This window comes from Microtus pennsylvanicus, chromosome 1 (assembly GCF_037038515.1).
Source record: "Microtus pennsylvanicus isolate mMicPen1 chromosome 1, mMicPen1.hap1, whole genome shotgun sequence".
In the NCBI taxonomy this organism is placed as follows: domain Eukaryota; kingdom Metazoa; phylum Chordata; class Mammalia; order Rodentia; family Cricetidae; genus Microtus; species Microtus pennsylvanicus.
The window spans coordinates 30,790,766-30,818,005 of NC_134579.1; the positions used below are offsets into that span (position 1 = coordinate 30,790,766).

A 27,240-nucleotide genomic window follows, 5' to 3' on the forward strand; every position below is an offset into this window, starting at 1 on the left:
TGGTTTCTGCTGATCCTTCCAATCGTTCTCCCCGAGGAACAAAGAAGGAACAAAGAAACCCAAAGCAGAAACAACAAAATCCTTTGTGTCACTATGTCTTCTGGATTTGTCACATTGTATTGGAAACCCTGCCGTTAGGTCAGAATTACAATTTGTTACCAGTTCAGGCTTGTCTAGTTCTTACCCGGCCTCCTGCATGTGGACTCTGCAGTCCACAGTGACAGACTGACCATCTTTGTCCCTGCGTTAAGGCCTGTGCTTGCCGTGCTTTTCCTGGTGCCCAGCTGACCTGCTGAGTTCCCGGAGATGTTCTTTGAGGTCTGGCTTTAGGCTTCCCTGCACTGCACTTTGTCTGCATCCTGTCCATGACTTTTCCCCTTTTAGTGTTTTTCTTATTTTTCAAATACACTAGCTATAATATTTTATATGTTATTATACACAAATTTATTTAAATACAATTTATTATACTATGTACTAGATGGTATCCTAATGACCCGGACTAATAATCACAACTTTAAGTGGGCTTATAATTTTGGTCATCTGGTAGATTGTATTGCTCATGTTATGAGAGTTATCATGTTAATAACTTGTCATTTATTTTATTCTATTAATATACAATGATGTATTTTTGTAAAGGAGCTATGGCCATGTGCAGGATGTCAAGGAAGACTCCCTTGAGTTTTTGCTTGTCAAATTAATGGCTAATCATTAATTGCTAATCTTTTTTTCTTGCCTTAAAGAAGAGTTAACTAGGTTACCAAACTGTAGGGTGATCCCCAAATATATTTAGTATGAGAGATACTTGTTGTCGTCACTCAGGACTAGGAAAGAGCTTCATAACAGCACACGCCGGGGGTGGGGGTGGGGCAATGATCAACAAACTGCTTAACCACAGTGGTTTAATTCTCAGGGAAGTCTGGTTCACAACATTGTTTCCTCAAATCCGGCCTGTGTTCTCTGAAGCCGCATTAGGGCTGGGGAGTCTGAGATATGGCTTTCCTGGCAAATTCTACATGACTTAAAAATCTTCCATATGATCAGTGAATGGCCCTGAACTAGAGTCTAAGCATTCCCAAGTTGTATTTTCCTCAATCACATTTAACTAGGTCATACAGGTGTAATAGAACCTGTGGACTTGCCTGGACCATCCGATGTGGATTCCAAAAACAAACAAACAAACAAATAAAAAAAACCCCAAAAAGCCAAAGAAACTGAAATCTCATGAAAGTAAAGTAAAACTCAAGGAAGATGTGGCTCTTGGCTATGTCATCAGAAGTGCCAAAAATAAATAAGCTAATCAAGAGACTAACAAGTACTTCAACACTACACAGTTGGACGGGATTATACCAGGACCTGCTTCTTAGAGTCTACTGGTAGACCAGTAGGCTACCGCTCCCTGTGAACATTCCAGAGAGAACAAGTTGAGACCTGTCCTGTGGAACTTGGTCTCTAGGGAACCGCCGGGGAAGATTATTTTCCTCACAGTGTGAGTACTATGTGTTTGGAAGGAAAAGGAGCAACAAAGCACCTTACAACTCCCGTCTTTTCATTCTGTGTTTTCTTAGTCTCTTCCAAAACTGCTTTGAGAATGATGTACTCGTCATTGAAATGAGCAGTGTGGCTTAGCAGAGTGATATGGAGGATGAGAAATTTTGCTTCCCTCCTCCAACAGGACACAGTAAACATACACACTCTGCAGTGGGGTAGGGTGGGGATGGGTGACCATGCCCCCCACTAACCTGAATGAGATAGGGCCTACTTGAATGGACCCTCCAGCTTGGCCCTGACACTGACTCATGCTCCTCCTCAGTGCCTGCTTTCTGTGATGATAGATGAGCACCCAGACTGATGGTTTCAAGGTGACTAATAGTGAGAGAAGCAAGTTCTATACACAATCCTAGCCCCCCACCCCCACCCCAGCCCAACGTGTCCTTTGGAAGAGGAATAGGCTGTGTTCCCTCTGAGGGCATCTTGGCTGTAGGGCCATGGATGCTGCATTCCCACAGCACCGAGCAATTGCGTCTACCTAGCAAAGTCTTCCAGTAGAGCTAACCCGGGTGACTGATGTTGGGAAGGGCACCAGGAGCTGTGTGCTCAGTAGCAGTTACAGGGGGCTGAAACAGCTTCTTTTTTCCTTATACAAGCAACAGGATGCGGCAGTTGGCAGGGTTAACAAGAGCAGGGTCTGACAATCTGCGTCCCTTCTCCCTTTGTCTCAGAAAGACGACCTCTCTCACCTCCATCAGACCTTCACTGGAGAGTTCTGACACAGGCCAGCAGCCCTCTCCTCAGGCCCACTCCTTACTTCTTTTACCTGGAAATGGGTTTCCCCTCTGTCCCTTTGGCTAGAGCTGGCTGACAGCCCCTGCCCGTCCAGACCTTTCCAAGCCACAGGCCAGTGAGGAGACAAGTTGGTCCAGTGTCTGTACATCTGAAACCCAAGACGAGCTAGTCACTTCTACGTGGTTGAAGATATCAAAAAAAGAAGAATATTTTAGGGCCATGAGAAGTAGATGAATTAAGAATTCATCAGCACCTATAGAGGCTTTCAGAGCCAGCCATGATTATCCCCAAATGACCTGTTTATGACCGCTCCTACTCAGTGACACCAGAACTGAGCCATTGTGACGGACACTGTCGAACTCAAAGCCTAAAATAGTTACTGCTGGATCCCCTAAGAAACAGTTTGCTGACCTCTAGGGATACCAACTCTGGGCCAGTGCCTGAGGTAGACACGTCGCCATGTCCACAAAGCTGGGGTTGATTTAGATGCAGAAAAGGGAGCAGACTGTGGAGAATAAAGGACCCTCAGGTTCTACTAGTGTAGCAGGAAATATATATATGACAGTAAGCATCTCACATCGTGCTAGAAATTCATTTTCTGCACAAAGTCAAGAGTTTTGATTTCAGTAAGGTCAGAATAAAACACAGCTTAAGTGTGTTCATATACAAACCGGAGCAGGAGGTGTACGTAGTCTATGTGGCTCTTCCGTGAAACATACTCTGCTTTTTCTTTTTGAAAAGATAAAAGATAAAAATTAGCATAAGGGAAAAAAGGAACATAAAATCTATAATACAATGAAAAACAAGTCTTCTTCCATCTCTGAGTAAGAGCTTTCCAGCTTATCTCCCTAGAGATAACTATTAAAGGTCTTTCCAGAGACATCTGGTGTGCATACCAAACTCGTATGCAAATCCCCTCAGATTTGCTCTTAAGAGCTTTGGAGAATTATGCCAATCCTTGAACTCCAAATACTTTTTGTTCAGAGTCTCTTGGGCACAGGAATTCTGGAACTGCCAGGGTGGGATGTAGTCAGGCTAGGGTGAAGGACTGACAGAGGCAGAGAAGCTCCTTCCAAGATGGCGGACTCACTTGCTTCTTGGTAGGAGGTTCAACTCCTCATCACGTGGTACACTGTTGTGCTGTGTTTGGGTCTTCCAGCCTGGCTTGTGGCTGTCTCTAGAACAGGAATCCAAGGAAAATCAAAGAAAAGGCCGTAATGCCTTTTATGGTTTCATTTCACACAGTACTGTGGCTGAGGACATAGCTCAGTTAGCGGAATATCTGCTTGGCACGCTCAAAGTCCTGGGTTTCATCTCTACAGCCACATAAACTGAGCCTGGGAGGTGGAAGCAGGGAACAGAAGTTCAAGGTCATCTTCCACTACATACCAAGTTTGAGTCCTGCTGGCCGCATACAAGACCCTGTCCCAAAAACAGAAGGGTGACTTGTAAGTTATTTTACCCATCAGACTGGAGTTACCAAGCCCACCCTTCAAGAGAGCGGTGCCACACACCACCTTTTCAAGGGAAAGTCAAAGTCTTTGTGGATACCTAATTCAAACTCAATTCTATTTGTATTGTCTCTTATGAAACACATCGCTTTATTTCAGTATGTTAGCAGGTTCTTAGAAATCATCCTTTATGCTTGTTGAAAATGCCCTGTTATTGTCATGATGGATGTACTCTGTGATCAATCCTTCATGCGTATGCAGGTGTTTCCCTTTTGTGATACTCTAACCAGCACTGTACTGAACATCCTTTCAGTCAGGTAGCAACACCTGGAAGTTAAATTTTTAGGACTAGCATTGCCAGGAGAAAAGGGATGTGTGTGTAGCCTGTGCTAACCTTTACTGATGTTCCTCTTCCAAGATGAGCTATGCAAGTTCCTCTGACATCTTGCCGGTACTCTGCTTTCCCCATGGCCTTCCCCACTCAGGTCCTGAGTTATCAAACACTTTGACTCCGGAAGATAGAAATTATGGTGTTATTTAATTCAGGTGTCTGTTTATGATGCAGTCGGTGAGGATGTTTTCCTGTGTCTGAATCTCCTGCCTCCTGCTCCCTGGGGCTGATTGTATAGGTCCTTTGTCTGATTTCAAATGGGCATGGGTTTTATTCTTCCTGATTTTTTGACCTAAAGGAATCAGATGTTTGTCTGTCTTCACATGTGCCCTGCTTCCTTTCATGGGATGTTTTGGCTGTGGACTGGGGTGACCTGTTCTCTGGTCATGTCTTACCATCGGTGCTTGGGAATCAGGGTAGGCTACTCTGGCCTGGATGTCTCTCACCTCATTTGCTGCCAGGTTTAAGTTCTCTCTGGTGTGCTATACCTTGTTACTTCTTAAATGTCTAGGGGTTCCCTCTTCCACCCTCCATGTCTTCTTTTGGTTTAAATCAGCAGGAATGTTTGGCAAGCAGAGGGGTGGGGGTTTGGGGCGGGCACCTGGAGACAACTGGCTGCATGTTTGTTGTTTGTGTTTTGCTCTGTTTTTGGATGTGGGATGCAGCAACCCAGCAGGGAGAAATCTTTACCGGTATTCTCAGTCTTGTTCTCTGCAGGACCCCTCCTGCATTTCAAGCCACAGTAGGTTGCAGGGATGAGATAAGTGACCAGAGCAGGGCAGCTGCTGCTCCCATCCCCGAGGTTGAGGTACACACAGTGTTCTGATGTGGTAATGGAGCAATGGCCAAGGTATTGGGTGCATCACAGCCATCGTGAGTGTTGGAGCTTCCCAGAACAAAGGTGTTCTTGGTCTGGATATGCAGAAAATTAACACTTTTTCTGATGCCTTTGGTGTCAGGACCTTGGAGGCCAGTTCAAAAAAAGCTGGGAAGATGCAATCTCCCCCCCCCCCCCCCCCGACTTCGTTTTCTTTGTTTGAGCTCCAAGCCGAAGGCCTTCTACTCTGCTCCCATGTACAATCAGGCTGCACGAAGTTTTAGGTTGCGCTCAATGGCTTCTCAGCATCATTGAATTCCCCAAACAGAATTCAATACTCAAGAAAGCTCAAAGGTGGCAGCAATCAGATATGAGGGGCCGGTCTTCGTCCACTGACATTTTAACCGATGTATTATGACTCGGAGTTGTAAGTGGCAGCCCTAATGGAAGAGTTGCTGCAGATGCTGGGGTTGCTAAGGTGAGGACGTTGTTCATAGCTCTTCCTGTCACTAAGTGTAAGAGTACAGCTCCACTGCTCACAGGAATCACTGGAGCTTTCTGGTGTGTTCAAGTTAGTCAGGGGCTGAGTCGACGGGTTCTCATAGTATGGTGGCTTAGATAAAACTCTGTACCCGGTATTTTATTTAGGCCACCACGTAGCTCCCGAGTCATGCCATAGAAACTGATTAGCTTTGAACGCTCGGCCTGGCTTAGGCTCCTTTCTGGCTCGCTAGCTCTTTCAACTTAGATAACCCTTTTTCTCTTTATCTACCTTTTTCCTCAGGGATTCTTACCTTCATTTCCTTCTGTATATCTCACTTTCATTGCTTCTCCTGTCTGTCTGCCTCTCTGTCTGTCTGTCTGTCTGGTGGCTGCCTGGCTTCTGGTCCCAGGCATCTCCCCTGTTCTTTCCTTTCTTCTTTTCTTGTTCTTTTTCTACTGGAGCCCAGATTTCTTCTCCTACTGTTTCTTTCTGCCTGCCAGTCCCGCCTACCCTTTCTCTGCCTAGCCATTGGCCATTCAGCTTTTTATTAGACCAATCAAGTGCCTTAGGCAGGCAAGGTGGAATAAAAGCAAAATCTTTACATAATTAAACAAAGGCAGCATAAACAAATGTAACACATCTTTGCCTGGTTAATATTCCACAACATGACTCTGTATTCTGTAACATGCTGGCCACTGAGAAATAGGATTTGGTTTTCCTCCCTCTGAATCTGATTTGACTTTTTTGACCCTCATGCCGACTGGTATAATATGACGCCTACAATGCTATAGTTGGTGATCCAGGTTAGGTCTGGGTGCTTCCAGGTTTTTTTAGTTTTTAAATTCTCTATAGTTATTTTTTTGCTTCTTATTCAAGGAATTGAAACAAATGCTCTAACAGATTGCAAAAAGTAGCCATGGAGTGTTACTACAGTGAACCACATGAACAAGAGGACTCAAGGGCTGTGATTAATGTCGGGGTTTTCTTTTCTGGGGTTCAGGAAGAGCCAGAGTTTGGCTTCTAAGGGCTGTATCGTAGGTGGTTCTCTGTTTTGATAGATGGTCTTAGATTATGCAAACCTTTGCTCACAGTACCTGTCCCTTCCCAGAGGAGTCTGATTTCAGTACTATGCAATCCAGTTATGCAAAAGCATAAGATAAATAAGCATGAGGCAAATAGGAGATTCCCCTAAAGGCTCACTCAGATGACACAGTTTGTCTCATATACACACCTCTGAACCAGTCTAAGCTGGACTGGCCCATTACCTGTAGTTCCCATGTTTGTTTTAGGGTGCTTTGAGTAGCTATGAGGCATTATCACGCAGCTGTCAAGGAGAACAGCTTACTTCCATTGCTAGAGTCAGATATACATGTGCTCAGTGCAAGTATAGATGGGTTCAGGTGGGGTCCTAGGTTGCTAAGGGGTTGCTAGGCACATTGTTCATGAGAGGTATGTACATTATGCTCAGGTAAGGTCGAAGCTGCCAGATGCTTTGTTAGGAGGCAGATGTGTGCACAGCCCAGGCCAAGCATAGCCCCAGGTTGCTGTCCCCCAGCGGCTGTCTCAGCGTGAGGTCCTTTTTACTGCTGAAGATTGTGTGGCTCCTGGCTATTTGCTGGTGACCCTGAGGTCAGCATGCTGGAGAGACCCCCTTCAGGCAGTCCATTTGATGGTATTGGCTGAACTCAGCCTACAGCTGTGTCCACAAGGCACTGGACACTGTGTGAAGCCACATCATCTTTCCCACGACTAACCCATGCCTGGGCTGAGTACCAACCAGCTTAGCAGTGCCATGCGGGGTGCAAGCATCACTTGGACAACTGTGTCTAAACAACCCGGCAGGACTGGCGAGGCGACTCAGAGGGTAAAAAGCACTTGCTGTCCAAGTTGGAAAGCTGAGTTGGATGCCTGGGTCCCACAAGGTGGCAGGAAAGAACCAGCTCCTGTGAAACTGTCTCCAGACTTCCATGTGCATGCTGTGGCACGCGTGCAGCTGAACACGTAGGCACACATACTGTCTCTAAAACATCATGAGAGCTAACAAAACCATCACTTGAGATTCCCAACTCTGGGATAGCTTGTGACGTGGCAGTTGGTGATAGGTATACGTAAGCTCATATCTTTTCTAGACTGGTCAAATATGAGCAGATAAGAAGAAAGGGCCCAGATGGGAGGGATGGAAGGGGCCAGGGCAGTAGCAGGCGGTGTGCAGAAGCGGTGGATCCCGTCACTCTCTGTCTTTCTATTCGGTTTCTACATTTTCCCCTCGCAGTCAGTCTGGGGACTGAAATACGCTGTCACTCAAGAGCTTAGTGTGCAGGGTGTGTAGCTGCGTTAGCAAGCAGGCTTTCAGGACAAGGTGTTCCTTTGTTGTCATAATTCCTTGTGAGAATTTTACAAGGAAATAAGCTTTTCATCTCCATGTAAAAGCTCCGGCTGGTATTGGGCCATATTATTAACTCAGGATTAAAAATAGCCCTGCATTTTCTGAGTTTAATTCACATAAGGAAAAAAATGTCAAGGGACATTTTATTTGTTCGCTTACTTTTCATGACTTGATTTTACTTGCTGTGACAAGGAGCACCGGCATCACTAAGCGTTTGAAAGCTGAAAACTATGTGGTTAGGCAATTAAGCTATGTGGGTCAACTCCTTGCATAAATTAATCATTGCAACAGTTGACAAGAATAAATACTATACACAGTTAGACTACATTTAGGATGAGGGGGCTGTTTGAAAAGTAACTTCTGAGTTTTGTAGTCTTGAAATCTAAAGTGTATTTAGTAGTGGGTTAGAGTGCTGTTGAGCGGAATCAGTTCTGAGTTAAATGGGGAGGCGGGCTTTCGTCCTAATAGAACAGAATTCCCGATTAACCTGCAGATACATTTGACCAACAGTGAGGGGACAAAGCACTGGCTCCCCTCCCTACTGGGACTGGCTCACTGTGCAGAATTTCATTTGAGAAGGGAAAAAAAGCCCACTAGATTTTTATTTTTGCTGAAATAAACCTTGCGTCCCTTAGAACAGTTTTCCCTTTTATGATCTTAAGAGAAGTGTGATTCCTGATATATTTGTGTGGTGTCACTGTCAAACAAGGCAGTGAACAATACCGAGGGTGTGTGGGTGGCCACTTGAGGCCACTGTGGCTTCTCTTTATCCTCCTCAGGTGGCAGGCGCCTGCCCATCTAGCTAGTAGCTCCTTGCAGAGGAAGGAGCGTCATCTCTGCCTCTGGGTTTGGTTGCTTGTTGCTGTCCCAGCTGGGGCAGACAAGGGACAAGAGGGACACAGAGCCAGCCAGGTGGTTTCTGTTGTTGTTTGTGAGGGTCCCATCCCCTCTCTAAAGAAGCCGGAGACTTTCCAAGGTGTCTGCAGACATCTTTCTGCGTCATGCCCATCCTCTCTTTCTCCACTTCAGGGGTCTGCTCGGGTTACCTACAGCGGCCCCACCCTGTTTCTCACTGCTGGGGGTACAATGGAAACTTCAGCAGAGGGAACGGGGAGGGAGAGCGTAGGCCTTGGGGGTGGGTCTCTCAACAGCAATGCCATGGCACAGCTTGCCCTCAGTCTGCCTGGGAGACTCACAAATAGGAATTCCAGAACACGAGGGAGAGGAATCAGGTTCTGAGGTCTTCGATGCCAGCATCTCCGCAGAGCCCGGTATTTATTTCATGGTCTCGGCAAAGGTGTTCTTGTCCCCTCCAGCAATGGTGAGCTTAGTTGGCGGATATGACGGTATGTATGATATTATAGTTGGGGTCCCATGCTTTTACCTCACACTGTCTGTTGCCGTCCTAAGGGTTTGTATGTGCGTTGGTGCTCTGGGGCTCTGTACCCTCCTTGATCAATTTTGGGTTCGTTTGGACACTGACACAAAAGTTGTTTCTTTGGATGTTATCACAGAAGATGATTCTGTATGGCACTGTCTCCATGAAAAAGTCAGTCTGTGGATTCTGCTCACTCCACTCCTGTCGGATTATACCCTCTGCGAAAGCATGTGTCCTCCTAAGAGGCTTCCATGGGTGTTTCCCTCTGAGAGTTTAAGCCTGAAGTCCAGAGCTTCAGGACTCTAAGCCTGCGGCACACCTTACCCTGGGTGACTAGCTTTTGGGTTTGTTAAATTTGATAAAGCTCTTGATGCTTGCACTAACAGTGTCTGAATAGGCAGATGAAAAGAATGATAAACATTCCTGTTCTTATCTGGTTTATTCATAAGGACAAGTTCACAGAGTGTGTGTTTGGCTATGTTTCTCAAACATTCTCCACTGTGGGTGGGAGCTCTGGGTGTTCTTAAGAGGACCAGAGACCCTGTCAGGAAGAGTCTCAAACACAGTCCAGGTGTCCTCAAGGGGACCAGAGACCCTATCAGCAAGAGGGGAAAGCATGTCAAAGTCCGGAAGCGGATACTCATCTGGTGGGCTTGCCCTCTCCTCTGGGGCTGTTGTCATTGTCCCCTTGTCCTTGAAGATCTGTTGCTGCATCAAATGTGTTGGCAGATGTCTGTCCAGAGCCCGTGGAGGAATGCCCAGAGCTGTGGTTACAGACACTTGTGAGCCACCATGTCAGTGCTGGGAACTGAACTCTGGTCCTCTTGGAGAGCTTAACCACTGAGCCACCCTTCATCCCCTGAAACTTTATTTTTAAAAATATGGTGTGTTTCTAAAACAATGTAGGCCCAAGGAAAGCTTAGCCCCTCACTCTTGTCCCTGAAGCCTGTAGTAATAGGAGTGGCGGGGCTGCGTCCCCAGCACCCCGGCCGCCCGCACGGCTAGCTTTACCCGAAATAATTACACGGACACTGTATTCTTTTAAACACTGCTTGGCCCTTTAGCTCTAGCCCTTACTGGCTAATTCTGATATCCGGATCAACCCATCTCTAATAATCTGTGAGCACCGGTCTGACCGGGAAGATTCTAGCCTACGTCCATCCTGGGTGGGAGCTTCATAGCGTGTGTCTGCCAGGGAGCGGGGCATGGCATCTCTGCTGAAGCTTCTGCTCCCGAGAGGAGAGCTGTCGAGTCTGAGCTCACTTCCTCTTCCTCCCAGCATTCTGTTCTGTTTTCTCCACCCACCTGTGTTCTAACCTATGAGGGCCAGCCAAGTAGTTTCTTTATTTTTTTTAACCAATGACCTTCCTCCATCAGAAACCCCCTTGTTTATTTGTTTCTCCCTTTCTTTCTTTCTTTCTTTCTTTCTTTCTTTCTTTCTTTCTTTCTTTCTTTCCTTCCTTCCTTCCTTCCTTCTTTCTTTCTTTCTTTCTTTCTCCCTTTCTTTCTTTCTTTCTTTCTTTCTTTCTTTCTTTCTCTCTTCCTTCCTTCCATTTTTTTTTTTGAGACAGAGTTTCTCTGTGAAACAGCCCTAGCTATCCTGGAACTAGCCCGTAGACCAGACTGGCCTCAAACACACAGAGATCCACCCACCTCGCCTCCCAAAGACTGGGATTAAAGGCGTGCACCACCACCTTTCGGTGTCCCCTTGTTTCTTCTGCCTCTACCTTGTTTGCTCTGGAGGGAGAGGACAGAGCTGGGAGCAGGGCGTGGGTTTGCTGACTGTCCCTGTCCTTTTCAGTCTCATGCATCTCCAGTTGTCAGAGACCCACATATATTATATCCTGACCAAAGTTTTCCCTCCCTTCTCCACTCCAAGTCCCTCCTCTCTCTCCCAGATCCACTGCTCCTCCATTTCTCTTCAGAAAAGAGCAGGTCTCCCAGGAGTATCAACCAAACATGGCATAGCAAGTTCCAATAAGTCTAGGCACGTACCCTCGTATCAAGGCTGGACAAAGCAACCCAATAGGAGGGAAAGAGTCCCAAAAGCAACTGAAAGAGTCACAGATGTCCCCACTCTCACTGTTAGGGGTCCCTCAAGGACACCATAACACATCTGCAAAAAACCTAGGTCAGACCCATGCAGGCTGCCTCTTCAGTCTCTGTGAGCCCCTATGAGCCCTGACTAGTTGATTCTGTGGGGGCCATGTTCTTGTCATGTCCTTGACCCCTCTGGGTCCGACAATCCTTCCTCCTCCTCTTCCGAGGATTCCCCGAGCTCTGCCTAGTGTTGGGCTGTGGGTCTCTGCATCTGTTTTCATCAGTTCAGGATGTAGCCTCTCTGATGACCACTATGCTAGGCTCTGGACAGCCCCATTCTTTACTGAGATGGTTCCAGTCCTGAACCTAGCACCACAGATGTGTTTTGAGGGGCACTACTCTCAAACCAGCACAGACTGGGTATGAACATGTCCTGTGGTGTGCCCGTAGTGGCTGGGGCCGTCTCTTGATACTGGGACTGCTGGATATTTTCTTCTCTGTATTTGCTTCCTTAGATTCGGTAGAGGCTTTCAGATAATAGTCTGTGTCTGTGCCTGCCATTTCCTTGGAGGCCTTGTCATTTCAGATTTCCCCTTTCCACAGCACGAATGCATTCTCTTCCCTACAGCCTGCTGCACAAACACATCCTGCAGCTTTGTGAGCCACCCCAGTGCAGCTAGCGCAGGGAACATTATGGCGGTGAGACAAATTCAACTTCCTAGTCCCATTATAAAAGACGCTTACACTGGGGGGTGGTGATGCACACCTCTAATCCCAGTACTGGTGAGGCAGAGGCAGGCGGATCTCTGTGAGTCTGAGGCCAGCCTGGTCTACAGAGTGAGTTCCAGGACGACCAAGTCAGTTACACAGAAAAATCCTGTCTCGCAAAACCAAAAGCGGAACCAAAAACAAAACAAAAACCAGAAGACTCCTAACATTATTTTCCAGGCCTGTATCTTGCTGGAACACGAGAGGTTTTGAAGGTCCCAGTAGGAATATCTGCAGAGGTGTCCAACCTTCTGACATTGTAATGTGATGTTGACATTCACTAACCTGTTGGCTATCCTGAGACTCCTGGGGACTGAAAGCCATGGCTGGATATATATTTTTCCAAACAAAAGATACTTCAGGGGGTTGAGGTTGGCATGAGCTTGGTCCTTTGGTCCAATTCTCAGCCTCTGTGGGTAAGAGCACAACACTGACCCCCCACCTGTGCAGCAGCCTCTCGACTCCACCATCCGACCACGTTAGGTTGCCACCACGTCGCATTTCCCTCAAGAATGGACTCCATGTCTCCCCTCTGTGGTCATTTGCTGGTTCTATATCCCAAGATATTTGCAAGTTGTTCTGTGCATGAAGCGAGATTTTCCCACTTTCTCTAAATTCCAGTTTCCCGAGGCTTTTTAAAATAAACACAAATGGAAATAATGGGGATTTTTGGTAAGTGGGCTCACCTAGGTTGTAGCCAGGACATGAAACAGATGGTTTGGAAAATGGCAGCCCTCTCCTTGCACGGTGTCAGTGAGTCTATTTGTATGTGGAAGTCAAGGTAGCTCAGCCTGATGCAGGGAAGCTACAATCACTGTGTAGTGCGCAATGAGTTAGGGACATGAATCTCTGGATGCCTAGCTTCTACCCCGCTTTGAAAAGGTGAGTCTGTGCGTAGTGTGTTCCTTGCCTGGGTTTGGGTTTCAGGCAACCGTGTCAAGCTGATCCCAGGTTGGGAAACCCTGAGACAGGGTCAGTCCCTCTCCTCCTCCATTCCCAAGGATGAGGGTGGGGGCGGAGGGTCTGCCAAAGAAAGCAGGTGACACCGGGAAGACTTCCTTCTAGCCCGGGCCGTGTGTTGGCCTTGGCCAGCTGGTTGTGTTTCTCCTTGTTGAGCAAGCAGCTGATCCCACTGGGCCTTGGGCCAGAGCCCTTCTCCTTGTGTTGGTCAAGCCAGGCCAAAGTTGGAAATGGGGAAGGCTAAAGCTTCCAGATAATTCGGTATTGTCTGAAGTATCCTGAAATGCTCCATTGAACTGTCAATGCATACAGAGCAGTGCTGTGTTCCCTGACAAAGAACTTTGAAGTTTTGTATATTCATCATCCTAAACCACAGCCCTTGAATGTAGAGATTTAACTAGCACAAGCTGTTGAGTGACATCTGACTGCTCAGAGTGGAAGAGTACTCCTTCGGGACAGAGTTCTAACAACATTTGGTGATTTCCCCGGCCCCATTTCTAGGTACCACACTTCTTTTGTAAACGTCACAACTAATTTTCTGCTTTGAAAGCTTGCCATCACCTTCTGGTACGTTCTACATGACATGACCTCACTCATGGCTGGTTGACCTCTGCACCTTCTCACCAGCAGAACCACAGCCTGGTTTGCTCCCTGAGCTGGTGAAACCTGGCATTATGGTTTAGTCAAACAGGCTTGTTTTAAAGTCTCTGCGTGTCTGCAGACTCGAGGAGGTTGACACAGCCTCGGTGTCTGAAACATGAAGCTGTAGATAGACTTGACGACAGAGCCCTGTCTCCCTCTGATGTCACCAGGCTGGGGTCCCACCGTGCACCCTGCTGTCATCTCATTTTGTTAGAGCAGCTCATTTATTTTTAGGTTTTTGTTTTTATCCTTGTCAAAGTTCCTCATTAAATAAGACAACTTCAGGATAAACTAATTACCCAACTGACTTGACGTGGCTCTTGTTCTACTCGTGAAAACAAAGGAAAACTAGTCAAGGACTATGCTGCTCATGTGCCCCATTAAGTACTTCAATCCCAGGAGTGAATGAGCAAAAGAGCTCCGTGCTGCTGGGCTGTGCTGATGAGATTGCTTTGTGGTTGTCCTTCAGTGTCGGTGACCAGCTGCAGTCATTACTACACGGTCTCAAAATGCCGCTGTACAGTTTGGACAGAAACTGCTGTGTGTGTCTCTAGAGAACGAAATCACCGGGTTTTCCCACTCCCACCTGTGGGAAGGTATGGAAGGGTCCCCCACATGGACTTGTTTGCTGTGTGTATGCAGAAGCCCCCCAAGACCGTCCTCTCACTGGGACGCTAGACCCTTCTGTCAGTTGTCCCTGTGGAAGATGGCCACTCTGGACCATCGTCTGTCTTTCTGCATAGTTCGCTAAGATTCAGGCTTGCAAACCATGGGAACATGTTTTAGGTAAATTCTTCTGAATCTCACAGATTTTATCACAATGTAGGTGATCATTGCCTCCTACACAAACTGTTAACCACAGAGCATTGGTTTCTAACGTCTTTTCAGGCTGAAAAGAAATCATTCCTAAACTCACACAGCCCAATCCCTGTCCCATGTCACTTCCCTTCAGAGCCCTTCAGAGACTTCTGAATTACTGAGGAACGGAAGTTACTGTAGAAACGCCAGCTACCAGAGGCTAAGACTTCATACACTGGTCACTGAAATCAGCCAGAAGTCCTTTGAGGCCCCGGCACCTTCCCCCTCTGTTAACAAGAAGCTCAGGGACTTTCATCTCCATAGTACTTGAAACATCACATAGGGAGAGAGAGAGAGAGAGAGAGAGAGAGAGAGAGAGAGAGAGCAGTACCCCCACCCCTGCCCCGCCACCGCTGTGGCCAGAAGCTCTTCCTGCCTGAAGGACTTGTGACTGAGGAAGGGAATTCTGAACACATCGAGCAGGCTGCATTTGGAGACACTCTGGTTTCCATCACAGGGTACTCCCTGCCCGGCATATGGCGCGTCCCTCTGTGCTGCTCACTTGGCTCCGCCCCGCCCTGTCTCCACTCTCCAGTTTCAATGAGAGCTGAGAAATGATGAACAAATCAGGAATTGGTATTTTCCTAACACTCCTGCTGGTCTCAAAGTCAGCATGTGTTTTTAATAGCATGCTGTAAGGGCCCAGATGTGTTTGGGATGGGGTGTCAGCAGTGTGGAGGACAGAAAGACAATGTCCTCCTGAGGCTCTCTGCACAATATGGAAGGGTTGGGTAGGGAGACATTTTGTTCTAGTTTTCCTAGACTTTCTGGATTTATTTCTTAGTCTCCTTTTCCCTATGTGTCTGTGGTATAGACATGTGCATGTGTGTGGTGTGTGCACTTGCCTAAGGTGCCATGTGTGGTGTGTGCCGTTGCCCTTGGTGCCATGTGAGGGTGACTTCACCCATGGTGCTGTGTGGGAGCTGGAGGCAGTCATCAGTGGTATCCCTCATGGTCTGAGAAGTGTACGTGCTCACTGAGCTTAGAGCTCACCGACCTGACTGACCATCGAGCCCCTAGGACCCTCTCACCTCTGCCCCAGAACTGGGGTTTATATGTGTGAATAGAGTCCCCGATTGTCATGTGGGTGCTGGGGACCTAAACTCAGGTCTCTATGCTCACAAAGCAAACATTTACTGACTGATCCATCTCCCCGGCCATAATTTTTTTTGTTTAACCCTGAAACCCTATGTAGAAGGACATTCCCCCAAGTTCTGGGGACATCTGGGTGATATAGCTGCCTAAACGGGTTAAATCCTAGCTACGTTTTCAATCTGGACTATCTTCCCCAGGACTGTGCTGAGTCAAGAGATACGCGTGAAAGTATATATTCTCGCCACTAGGGGGCACCAATGCCCTCCCGAAGCTGTCCCTGTGGCTGTGTCTCAGAGTGCAGACTGTGAACCCAGCTAGGGAAACTTCATCTGCTTCCAGGGAAGATGCGGAGGAGCTCACAGGCCTCCTGCGTTGACAGCAAAACAGCCGTGGGAGTTCCGGAGTTCATACAGAAGAGCGGGCCTCTCAGCTTGGAATAAAGGAAGCTTGCTGACCTTCCTTGGCGCCTATGGCCACTACACAAATCCCTGGAGTGGCTCCATGAAGGACGTTTCTAGAAACAGGCTAAGCACCCGCCGTGTCATAGGTTGTCCCTCTTTCGGACTTACTTGTGGCTCACTTGTAAAACTGTCTCAGGCAAAGGTTTGGATTTCCGATTGGAAGTCCAGCAGTAGACGCTTTCTGGTCCCCTTGTCACAGAGTCCCAGAGACTAGAAAGTGTGAGCAGGCCTGGCTTGTTGTCTTACAGCTTTGCTGAGCACATGGCTTCTGGCTGGCATCAGAAGGGCTGGTTTCTTCTTAGGCTCCAGGGGACTGGCTACATTGTTTCTTCTCCTGCCGCTGGAGGCCACCTGCTCTCCTGGCCTCCCGACCCCCTCCTTCAACACCTTAGAGGAAATAATTCCATCTCTGACTGGCCTTTCCTGGTGGAAACCTTCCTCACAGCAGCTAGGGGAAGGCTGCGCTTTCAGGAACCCACACAATTAGACTGGACCATCTTAATCCTTCAGGATCACACCTGTGGCTCAAAATTCCCCATGTGGGTGGCATCCACACATAGTAAGGCAGCGTGTTCAGAGTTGCTGTAGTAAGGCAGCGTGTTCAGAGGTGCTGTGTTAGGATGCTGGCGTCTTTAAATGGTCACACACACACACACACACACACACACACACACACACCCGTCTATTTTACTAGTATTTTACTATAATTGTCTTTGAGTTTATTTCCCCTCGTTTCTGTCATTGTCAATCAATGGTAGAGAGAACAGCGGTCAAAGCCAGTTGGGGAGTATTTCCCAAAAGCCTGGAACTGAGGACAGCAAGGGATGCTTTCTCGGCTATAAAATGGGAAAGGCACTCTGAAAGGTCTGTGTTAAGGAGTGGCTCCTCATGCTTCTACTGAAAATTCTCTATGGCTAGTGTGGGCAATGGTTTTACCTGCCTTTAAAAAAAATTCAGATCCAAACTTCTTGGCTAGTGACATGAAGCCCGCAGCACGGGGCTGTGGTAGCCTGGGACGGAGCAGACTCCACAGGCAGCCTTAGGAGACTTTGCCCTGCCTGCCCTGTTGCCAACAGAGAGGAGACAAAGGCCAGGGCTCACAGCTTTCCTTGCTTGTGATGCCAGCCCTGCAGGGTCAGTTCCCACACCCAGAGGGTGAAGCCTCCATGTTAATCAAGCAGGTCTCCTTGTGCTCCCAGTGTGGGGGTGGGGTAACAGAGTCACCCTCATTGCCCTCTTCGGGCTTGTGAAAGTCTCCTGGTGAGGGCAAAGGATACATAAGAGATACATCATTTACGAGCCCCAAAGGCCCACCAGGCCAGTCAGGCATCTCTCTCCCACTGTTTCAGCACACCGGGTGGTATAGCCAGGGCCGCGTCATCTCCCTCTCCAACCAGTTTTCGCTGTACTCATCTGCTTCCAATATGTATTCTCTTCTTGTCGCTGGGCTTCTTATGAGTCACCTGCAGCCCTTGTATAACAGGGATGAAGAAAGCGATCCAGAAAGTGCAGGCATTTCTGGAAGGGCTCTGATGAAGGCGGAGGAAGGGGGATGAAGGCAGAGGAAGGGGCGGGAATCTTCCCCATTGCCTAGCATGAGATGAACTGGCTAGGTGCTTCAACACAAATCCTGTTGCGTGTGGCCCTGGGCAGGTTCCTCTTTCTGTATCTTTCTGTATCTGTAACTTTCTCGCCTGTAAATGGGGATAGTAAAAATAAATCTGTCCACCAAAGTCCTTGTGTTGGTTCGGGTCACTACAAGAATCGATTGTAGTGATATAAGTAATATATTTCAAGCAGTGAACGGGACAGAATAAATGCTGCGTATGTCTAAGTCACTCTTATGGTTAAGGTCATTGCCATCATGTTCCCTTTCGATATTTCATAGTGTGACTGTTTAGTTCTAATCCCATCTGTAAAAGAAGGGGTGGGTGTGGGCTTCTCAGGGCCATGGGTGTGTTGTTTTGAGGAGACGATCTAGCTATACATTTCTGGAATGGAGGTGGGAGCTGTAGCCTAAGCTAAGCTGTGGCTGATACAGGTGATTTGCGCCCTGGCTTCCTTAGAGGAGACACCCACCAGCACTGCCTGTTTCTCACATCTTGACAACTGTGTAGGGGACTCCTGCAAGCTTTTCCTGCTCAGCCCGGACACAGATTCTGGTTTTAATTCAGGGAGCCCCTCAAGGATCAAAGAGAAATGGAGGCCTTTGTTGAGAGAGACTCTGGGTTTTGAGAGCAAGTAGGGCCTCGTTCCAAGCCCGCTTGTGCCATGTCTTTTGACCAGGCGTTTCTGTACTGCTCTGAGGTGAGCTGTGCTGCAGGTGTTGGCTGTCTGATGCCTTGCCTCCTCTGTCCAGCTAAACAGAGGACAGGCCCAGAGCGGGGTGGGGATGCCTGGAGAGCTGGCTGTTGGTTAGCTCTATGCATGCCTGGGCTGTTTATCAAGGTCCTGCCTCCTTCCTGTGTCCTCCGTGGGAACTGATGGGTCCTCGCTGGGGTCTGGGCCACCTCCTCAGCATGATCGGCTGTGGAATCTGGTGTGTCCTTCCGTGTGGATGTTCTGTGGGGGCGTGTGGAGGCCGGCTTCTGGGTGACCTAGGAGGACTTTAGTAACACCTTCCCCTCCTCAAAAACAAGCATCTGTCCAGGTGGTAGGGCGAAGAGCTGTCCTGACTTGCCTGGAACTTACAGGGGTGAGAGACTAGTGATAAACTCAGGGTGCTCCTGGGCAAACCGGGTGAGCTGACCCATGCTTGGGTTGCCCTGGTACTAACCCAAGTCAGGACATGGACAAACCTTTGCTGAGCATGGTGTCACATCTCCCCTCGGGCTTGTCAGCCAGGCCATGGTCCAGGTGTGCATGGCTCTGCACATGTCCTTACTGGACCCTGTATCAGAAGGTCAGGGTGGCTCTCTGACTGGAGTACCAGCCTGGAGCCCCACCTCTCTGCTTCCTGACTGAGGATTTACTTTTTTTTTTTCTACTGAGGACATTTGAATTTTCCTTTAGAGCAGGTCTGGGATGGATAACTTGTTGAGAGAGAGAGAAAAATCCGTTTCCCTAAGGAGGACGTGGGCTGGCATGAAAATCACGCTAATTGAGGCTTGTTACAAAGTACCCTAAATTCCATAATTGTCTGTTCTGGGCCCAGGTTTGGGAGAGCAGCGATGCTGCCGCTGATAATGACAATAATAGCTCCCTTTACTGGGCCTGCGAGATGCTTAACATATCAGTGATTTTATCCCTGCTTCCCGCGCACGCACACACACACACACACACACACACACACACACACACACACGAGGTGAGCACATGTGAACGCGTGTACGCACACGTGTGGAAGCCAGAGCTACCTCAGCTGGAACCGCAGGTGCTGCCCTTGTTTGTTCAGAATCTCTCATTGGTCTGGAACTTTCCAAGCAGTCGTTCTGGCCTGCCGGGGAGTCCCAGGGACCTTTTTGTCTGCACTTTGCAGCCCTGGGATTACAAGCATGCGCCATCATGCCTTGCTTTTAGAATATGTGGGGTCTAGAGGATCAAACTCCGGTCTTTGTGCTTCCAAAGCAAACTCTTTACACCTTGACCCGTGAGCCCAGACCAAATCTTTGTTTTTAAGAGGCCAAAATGAGGCTCGAGGAGAGCAAACATGTTGACTGCGGCTGCGCAGTTGTTCAGCAGTCGGGCTAGCGTCTTTCGACGGGTTGGCTGCGGCTGCGCAGTTGTCCAGCAGTCGGGCTAACGTCTTTTGCTCCCCCTGCTCCATTACCTCTTCCTGTTCCTTTTGATCATGTTTCAGAGAAACTTGGCGTTGCGTAGACATGGAAATGTCAGGCTAGGGAGACAGATGGCTCAGCGGGTAAATGCTTGCTCTGCAACCACGAGGGCCTGAGTTCGGAACCCAGCACCCATGTACAAACCCGGGTACCATCTGGAACTTCAGCACTGTGGGATGGGGACAGACAGATCCCAGGGGCTCAGTGAGAGACCTTGTCTGTCTCAAGATAGTAGTGTGGGAAAGCCACTGAGGAGGGCATCCAGTGTCAACTCCTGAGAGAGAGAGAGAGAGAGAGAGAGAGAGAGAGAGAGAGAGAGAGAGAGAGAGAGAGAGAGAGCTAGAAATAAGGATCAGGTTGAGTATTGTCATTTTTTTTCAGAATAGTAGAACAATCAACATGTCTCAGATTCCAACACTGCAGCATAGGCCCTCACCTTTGCACCAGGAGCCTGGGGCTGAGGTGACTGGGAAGACGCTTTTGACCGTCACTCAGGTCTCTTGCCGCCTTCCTCTTCCACCTCCTAGTCTCTTTCCTGTGGTAGATGACTCAGTGTGTTTCATTTCTTTGCAGTGAACATGTGTGGGTTTTACACAGGCCCAGAAATTCATAACTATTGACACAGCAGGAGCAGGGTGCTCCCCTGGGGTGCACTGGGCCAATAAAGTCACTGCAGCTAGTCTTGTCCAGGCACTATTGAGGGCTCCTCTTTGCTGGCAACTGCTAACACGCGTGAGAACGACCGGCACCAGGGACAGGAAGGTTCCTGGCTCTAGAGAGACCTAAGGCCTCCCTGAAAGACCCAGCGGGACAGTCCCCATGTGTTCTGAAGGGTCCCCACCTAGGATGGAACCATCTTGCTTTTAATGTTCTGCGGAGCAGAGACACAGTGGGATTCAGATAGGATCCGTGCTCGTGTGCTCTGTCTCTTTTGACCTCATGAGTGATGCTGTCCTCCATGTTCATATGTAGTCAGAAGGCCCTGAACAGTGGCAATGCTGTCTCCCATATTCTGATGTAATCAGAAGGCCCTGAGCTGGGGTGATGCTGTCCCCTATGTAGTAAGAATGCCCTCAGCAGGAATCATGCTATCTCCCATGATTTGATGTAGTAAGAGGCCCTCAGCTGGGTTTGGGCCCTCAACACTGGCCTGCTCAGCCTCCAGGTCTATGAGAAATGATTTTTATTTGACATTCATTACCCAACTTTCGGGATTCCATGACCGCAGAAGAAACCCAACAATGGCAGCCAGTTCTAGCTGCTTTTCTCCCTCAGTACCCTCTGAGATGGCTCTGATCTCCGAAATCAAGCTTACCTCTGATTATTACCTGTTCTGAGCACCCACTGTCTCTATTTAGCCTAAAGTCCCCCTTGTACACTGGGTACAACAGCCATCGCTTCTTACTGTCGCTCTTCAGAACCCTGCAGAGGGGCCATAATTCCTCTCCGATCCCCCACCTCACTCCGAGCCCCTCACTAACCCGTGTAAGCACCAGGAGACTTCGCGTACCCCGTGTGCATATGTCTCCTCTCTCCTCATGCTGCATCCGGGCATCAGAAAAAGAACAACAGAGACATCACCTCATTGTTTCCTCATCTCTCCTCAATACCCCAAATTGTTTTTTATTGTATTCTGTAGGAGTAGAAAAATTGTGCTTATATTAAAGGACTTGCTTGACATTTAGACTCATGTAGAAATGTCTAGAAATGAGGTAGAACCAAATAGTTGAAAGCGTAATCTGGGGGTATATGATCTTCCGCGTGTGAAGCAGGGAGAGGGCGCTGTGCTGGGAGCCACCAAGATTGCTTGAGGGTTGTCACCCGTGAGACCGGAGTCGGGAAGTTCACTGGGTCCTCTGAAAGCAGCAGCTGCTGTCACCACGGTGGAAAGCGGCAGGGTGGCTTCCAGGTCAGTGGTTCTCGCAACCCCCGTGGGGTTTGCATATCAGATAGCCTGCATAATGCATCTTGCATTATCATTCATAACAATAGCAAAATCACAGTTATGAAGTAGCAACGAAACAATTTATGGTTGGCGTCAGCACAACATGAGGAGCTGTGGTTCAGGGTCGCAGCGTTAGGAAGGCTGAGATCCTCTCCTCTAGGGCGTCAGAGGTCGTTCACTTAAAAGAGAAAAGCTTAGCGGTCGCAAGCAATTCTTTCCACAAGTTCTGGGCGAAGAGAGAGTGACGGATTGGTAGGGCAGTGTTTGGAGGTTCTGGGACAGAGAGGATCTGTTTCTGCTGCATTGCTGGCTAGCGCCGGCCCACACCATGGGTTCCCCTGAGTAGGCACAGGCCAGGGACCAGCAGTTATTGCATCCCCAAGGCCAGGGCAGACACCATTCGCAAAGGCAGCTTCGGAGAACAGGCCAGAAGTGTGCCTGATCGGCTCCAAGACCTGCCATCTAAGATGCCCCCAAAGTGCCCCCCCAAAAGGCAAACATGATTCTGCTCTGGCTTTTCAGTGTCTGAGTCTTTGCTGAAAACGAAAAAAAAAAAACCCACTCCAATTTCTCAAGCTGCTTAATTTGATTTAATCAGAAATGTGGACCTACAAAAACGTCCCCTGCAGGCTGAGAACCCTGCTGAGAAATCTCAGCCCAGAGTGCAATTAGCCAGAGAGAATTACCAACATTGGGAAATAAAACTCTGTGTGATAGAGCCTCCCAATTATGGGACAGTGTCAGTTATTCACTCGAATATATATGTATTTATCCCATCATCTTGTCGGGTTAATGATACAAGCGAGGCGATCCACTCCCATTATTGCCCAATAATGGACCACGGAGATGGCGCATCTTCGCCTTCATTTTTGCTGGCACCTCCTAGCGCCGAAGCGCATTAAAGTAATAAAATTAAGCAAGGCGTCCCTGTCCCTCCCACCATGTTCCCGTAACCCCCTCATTTGCAGCAGACTGAGCTAGAAAGAAAGTTTTAGAGCAATTTAAGATGAGGCAATGCTGGGTATGTAAATGCTGTTTTATTGGCAGTTTGGGCAGCTAGCTAAGATGCCTGGCAGCCTTCGGTTTATGGGTTCTTCTGGGTTGGGATAACTCAGTGTCAAGGCCACAGGGAGGGAGCATGGGGAGTTAAACACGTCTTCTTTGCACCATGAGCTTTGTGGCTGCCAGGACCACTGGCTCGCCTTCAGACTGGGTGTTTCAGCCCCTGCAAATCTGAGATGGAGCCTGCTAAGCTTGAGGGGGTTTAAGAGTTTTTTGTTGTTTTGTTTTGTATGTATGTGTGTGTACATGCATGTGTAAGTATGCACATGTGTGAACACCCATGGAAAACAAAGTTTACTGTTGGTGTCTGTTTCAGTTGTTGTCCACCTTGGTTTTTCCAAGCAGGAGCCCTCGTTGTCCCTGGAGCTTGCAATGAGCCCCGCGTGTATCTCTCTGTCTCCATCGCCTTGGAGCGTGGGCCACTATGGCTTCCTTTTACATGGGTTCTGGGGATTAAACTCATGCATGCATAGCAAGCATTTAGCTACTGAACTATCTCTATGATAATTAACCCCAAAGTTGTTAAGGAGTTGAATGATAAAAGTAGTTATTATGCTTTTAGAAATGTCCTGTTCCTGAACCCTTATTCCCACCAGAGGCAGCAGTGGCTGGGGTTGAGGAAATGGCGAGGACCGTTCCTAGGGCAAACACGGGTGTGAGCTGGGAGCATCAGAAAGACAGCAGGGCAGGCCGCCTGTGTAACCCGATTCTCCAGGTGTTGCCGTGGGAGACAGTGAGGGGCAGCGAGGCTTCACAGATGGGACACATTGTCACGTGAACTTCAGACACACTACAGAACGGAGGTCCAGGACTCAGCAGGGTTTTGCCCCATTCACAGTGAGCTGTCACCAGGCCCGAGGGGCAAGAGACGAGAACCATCACCTCACTCCATGGAACCTCCAGATGTTATTGTGCTCAGTGGAGCTATTATAAAAATAGGAGGCTTAAAAGTGGGCGAGCAAGTCAGGGCTGGTCAGACTGCACATCCCTGTGCTTGCTCTCCTCTCCCTCGTCCTCCTCTGCTGGTCTAACTGTGCCCAAACCTGCAGCAGGTAAGAGAGTGGAGGGCAGTCTTCCAGGCACCAGGGCTGGGAGTCTCTGCAGCTCATCCGTGGGCTTCAGAACAGAGCGAGAAGGAGAGCAGGGTGACAGGTGGTGGGGGGTCCCTGCAGGTGTCCTCAGGGGGTGGGGTTCCTGCAGGTGTCCTGGGGTGGTGGGGTCCCTGCAGGTGTGTCCTCAGGGGGGTGGGGGTTCCTGCAGGTGTGTCCTTAGGGGGGTGTGGTCCCTGCAGGTGTCCTCAGGGGGGTGGGGTTCCTGCAGGTGTGTCCTCAGGGGGGTGGGGTTCCTGCAGGTGTGTCCTCAGGGGGGTGGGGTCCCTGCAGGTGTGTTCTCAGGGGGGTGGGGTCCCTGCAGGTGTCCTCAGGGGGTGGGGGGTCCCTGCAGGTGTGTCCTCAGGGGGGTGGTGGGGTCCTGCAGGTGTGTCCTCAGGGGGGGTGAGGGTCCCTGCAGGTGTCCTCAGGAGGTAGGGGTCCCTGCAGGTGTGTCCTCAGGGGGCTGGGGGTTCCTGCAGGTGTGTCCTCAGGGGGGTGGGGTTCCTGCAGGTGTGTCCTCGGGGTGGGGGTCCCTGCAGGTGTGTCCTCAGGGGGGTGGGGTTCCTGCAGGTGTGTCCTCGGGGTGGGGTCCCTGCAGGTGTCCTCAGGGGGGTGGGGTTCCTGCAGGTGTGTCCTCAGGGGGCTGGGGGTTCCTGCAGGTGTGTCCTCAGGGGGGTGGGGTTCCTGCAGGTGTGTCCTCGGGGTGGGGGTCCCTGCAGGTGTGTCCTCAGGGGGGTGGGGTTCCTGCAGGTGTGTCCTCGGGGTGGGGTCCCTGCAGGTGTCCTCAGGGGGGTGGGGTTCCTGCAGGTGTGTCCTCAGGGGGGTGGGGTCCCTGCAGGTGTCCTCAGGGGGGTGGGGGTTCCTGCAGGTGTGTCCTCGGGGTGGTGGGGGTCCTGCAGGTGTGTCCTCAGGTGGTGGGGCTCCTGCAGGTGTGTCCTCAGGGGGGTGGGTGTCCTGTAGGTGTGTCCTCAGGGGGGTGGGGGGTCCCTGCAGGTGTGTCCTCAGGGGGGTGGGGGTCCCTACAGGTGTGTCCTCAGGGGGTTGGGGTTCCTGCAGGTGTGTCCTCAGGGGGGTGGGGTCCCTGCAGGTGTGTCCTCAGGGGGGTGGGGGTCCCTGCAGGTGTGTTCTCAGGGGGTGGGGGTCCCTGCAGGTGTCCTCAGGGGGGTGTGGTCCCTGCAGGTGTGTCTTCAGGGGGGTGGGGGTCCCTGCAGGTGTGTCCTCAGGGAGGTGGGGGTCCCTGCAGGTGTGTCCTCAGGGGGGTGGGGTCCCTACAGGTGTGTCCTCAGGGGAGTGGGGTTCCTGCAGGTGTGTCCTCAGGGGGGTGGGGGTCCCTGCAGGTGTGTCTTCAGGGGGGTGGGGGTCCCTGCAGGTGTGTCTTCAGGGGGGTGGGGGTCCCTGCAGGTGTCCTCAGGGGGGTGGGGTCCCTACAGGTGTGTCCTCAGGGGGGTGTGGTCCCTGCAGGTGTCCTCAGGGGGGTGGAGTCCCTGCAGGTGTGTCCTCAGGGGGGTGTGGTCCCTGTAGGTGTCCTCAGGGGGGTGGAGTCCCTGCAGGTGTGTCCTCAGGGGAGTGGGGTTCCTGCAGGTGTGTCCTCGGGGTGGTGGGGTCCCTGCAGGTGTCCTCAGGGGGGTGAGGGTCCCTGCAGGTGTCCTCAGGGGGGTGGGGGTCCTGCAGGTGTGTCCTCAGGGGGGTGGGGGTCCCTGCAGGTGTCCTCAGGGGGGTGGGGGTCCCTGCAGGTGTGTCCTCAGGGGGGTGGGGTCCCTGAAGGTGTGTCCTCAGGGGGGTGGGGTTCCTGCAGGTGTCCTCAGGGGGTGGGGGTCCCTGCAGGTGTGTCCTCAGGGGGTGGGGGTCCCTGCAGGTGTGTTCTCAGGGGGGATGGGGGTCCCTACAGGTGTGTCCTCAGGGGGTGGGGGTCCCTGCAGGTGTGTCCTCAGGGGGCTGAGGTAGTGCAGTCTTCCAGGGTCATATGACAGGGATTGTAAAGAATGCTGGAGGGCTGTCGCCCTTGTCAGCCACTGGACCATCAAAAAGATGTCACTGACTCTACCGGGGGAGTTTCCAGATCCTTGCCTTCTAGGCAGAAAACCAATGTCGGCTGCAGGAAGGGAGTCCTGGGCTGGGGGGCAGGTATAGAACCCAGACATGGAGCGTAGGGGACTCAGATGCAGCAGTCCGAGGCAGCTTGGGTGGCTGGAACTTTCAGAAGCTGAATTGCCACCATTTCTGCTCCAGCAGGAATAGGAATATCCATTTGTGGGTGTTAGCTTACTATTTATTTTTTCGAGACAGGGTTTCTCTGTGTAGTCCTGGATGTACTGGAACTCTCTTTGTAGACCAGGCTGGCCTCGAACTCAGCTCTGCCTGTCTCTGCCTCCAGAGTGCTGGGATTAAAGGTGTTGGCCACCACGCCCAGCTTGTCTGCTCCCTGTTTTGCCATTGATAGCCCCTCCAGGTGACTCGCCTTAGAGTGCTCTTGGCCTTTTCTTGTTTTGTTTTTTTTGAGCCATTTTTTCTTTCTTTTCTTCACGGTACAAACAAGCTACTGACTTTCTGCCCATGCCTTTCCTCTGCACGGCAGTCCTTCCTTCTCAGTTTTGTTAGGACACTATAGTTGGCAGTAATAGACCGCACGCATGGAATGTGGTCGTGTTCTTGTCGTTAACGAGTAAGCGCATGGTCATGAATTCTAGCGAGGCACATTAATCTATCTTCTGTTGCTATACCCAAATACCTGAGCTTGGAGACAGCATAAAGATTTACCTCGCAGTGCCAGAGACTCACAAGCATGACATTGGCTTCTGCCCAGCTTTGGTGAGAGTCTGACAGTGGGCAGCATCGCAGGGCAGGGGTACAGAAGTGATTGTGTAGTAAGACTGGAAGTCAAGGATGGGTGCGGTGGTGCATGCCTATAATCCTAGCCCTGGAGGGCGGAGGTTGCAGGAGCAAGAATTTAAGGTCATCTTCAGTTATGGATGAACCTGAGACCAGCCTGAGTGACATGAGGTTCTGTCTCAAAACAAGCAAATAAGAAACGGCCAAACACAAGAAGCTGGTATGGTCTGGCACCAATTTTTTTTTGTCTTTTAAATAACATCTTACTCTCATGAGAATCACTCCTAAAGACCAGTCTGAATACATTCCCAGAGCAAAGTTCTCCATGACTTTGTTACCATCTACTAGGTCCCAGACTTTTTTGGACAAATTTTTAAAATAAGATTTATTTATTTTTATTTTATGTGTGTACCTGTCTGCATGTATATGGACTATGTACACGCAGTGTCCATGAGGGCCAGTAGAGGGAGTCTGATTGCCTGGAACTGGAGTTACAGATGGTTGTGAGCTGCCATGTGCCTGC

At 49.8% G+C, this 27,240-nt stretch overlaps 1 protein-coding gene across 2 annotated transcripts in view; it reads left to right on the forward strand.

The window, feature by feature from the left end:
• Clic6 (chloride intracellular channel 6) overlaps positions 1-27,240 on the forward strand; it is a 44,615-nt gene that overhangs the window by 3,791 nt on the left and 13,584 nt on the right. The window lies entirely within an intron of this gene.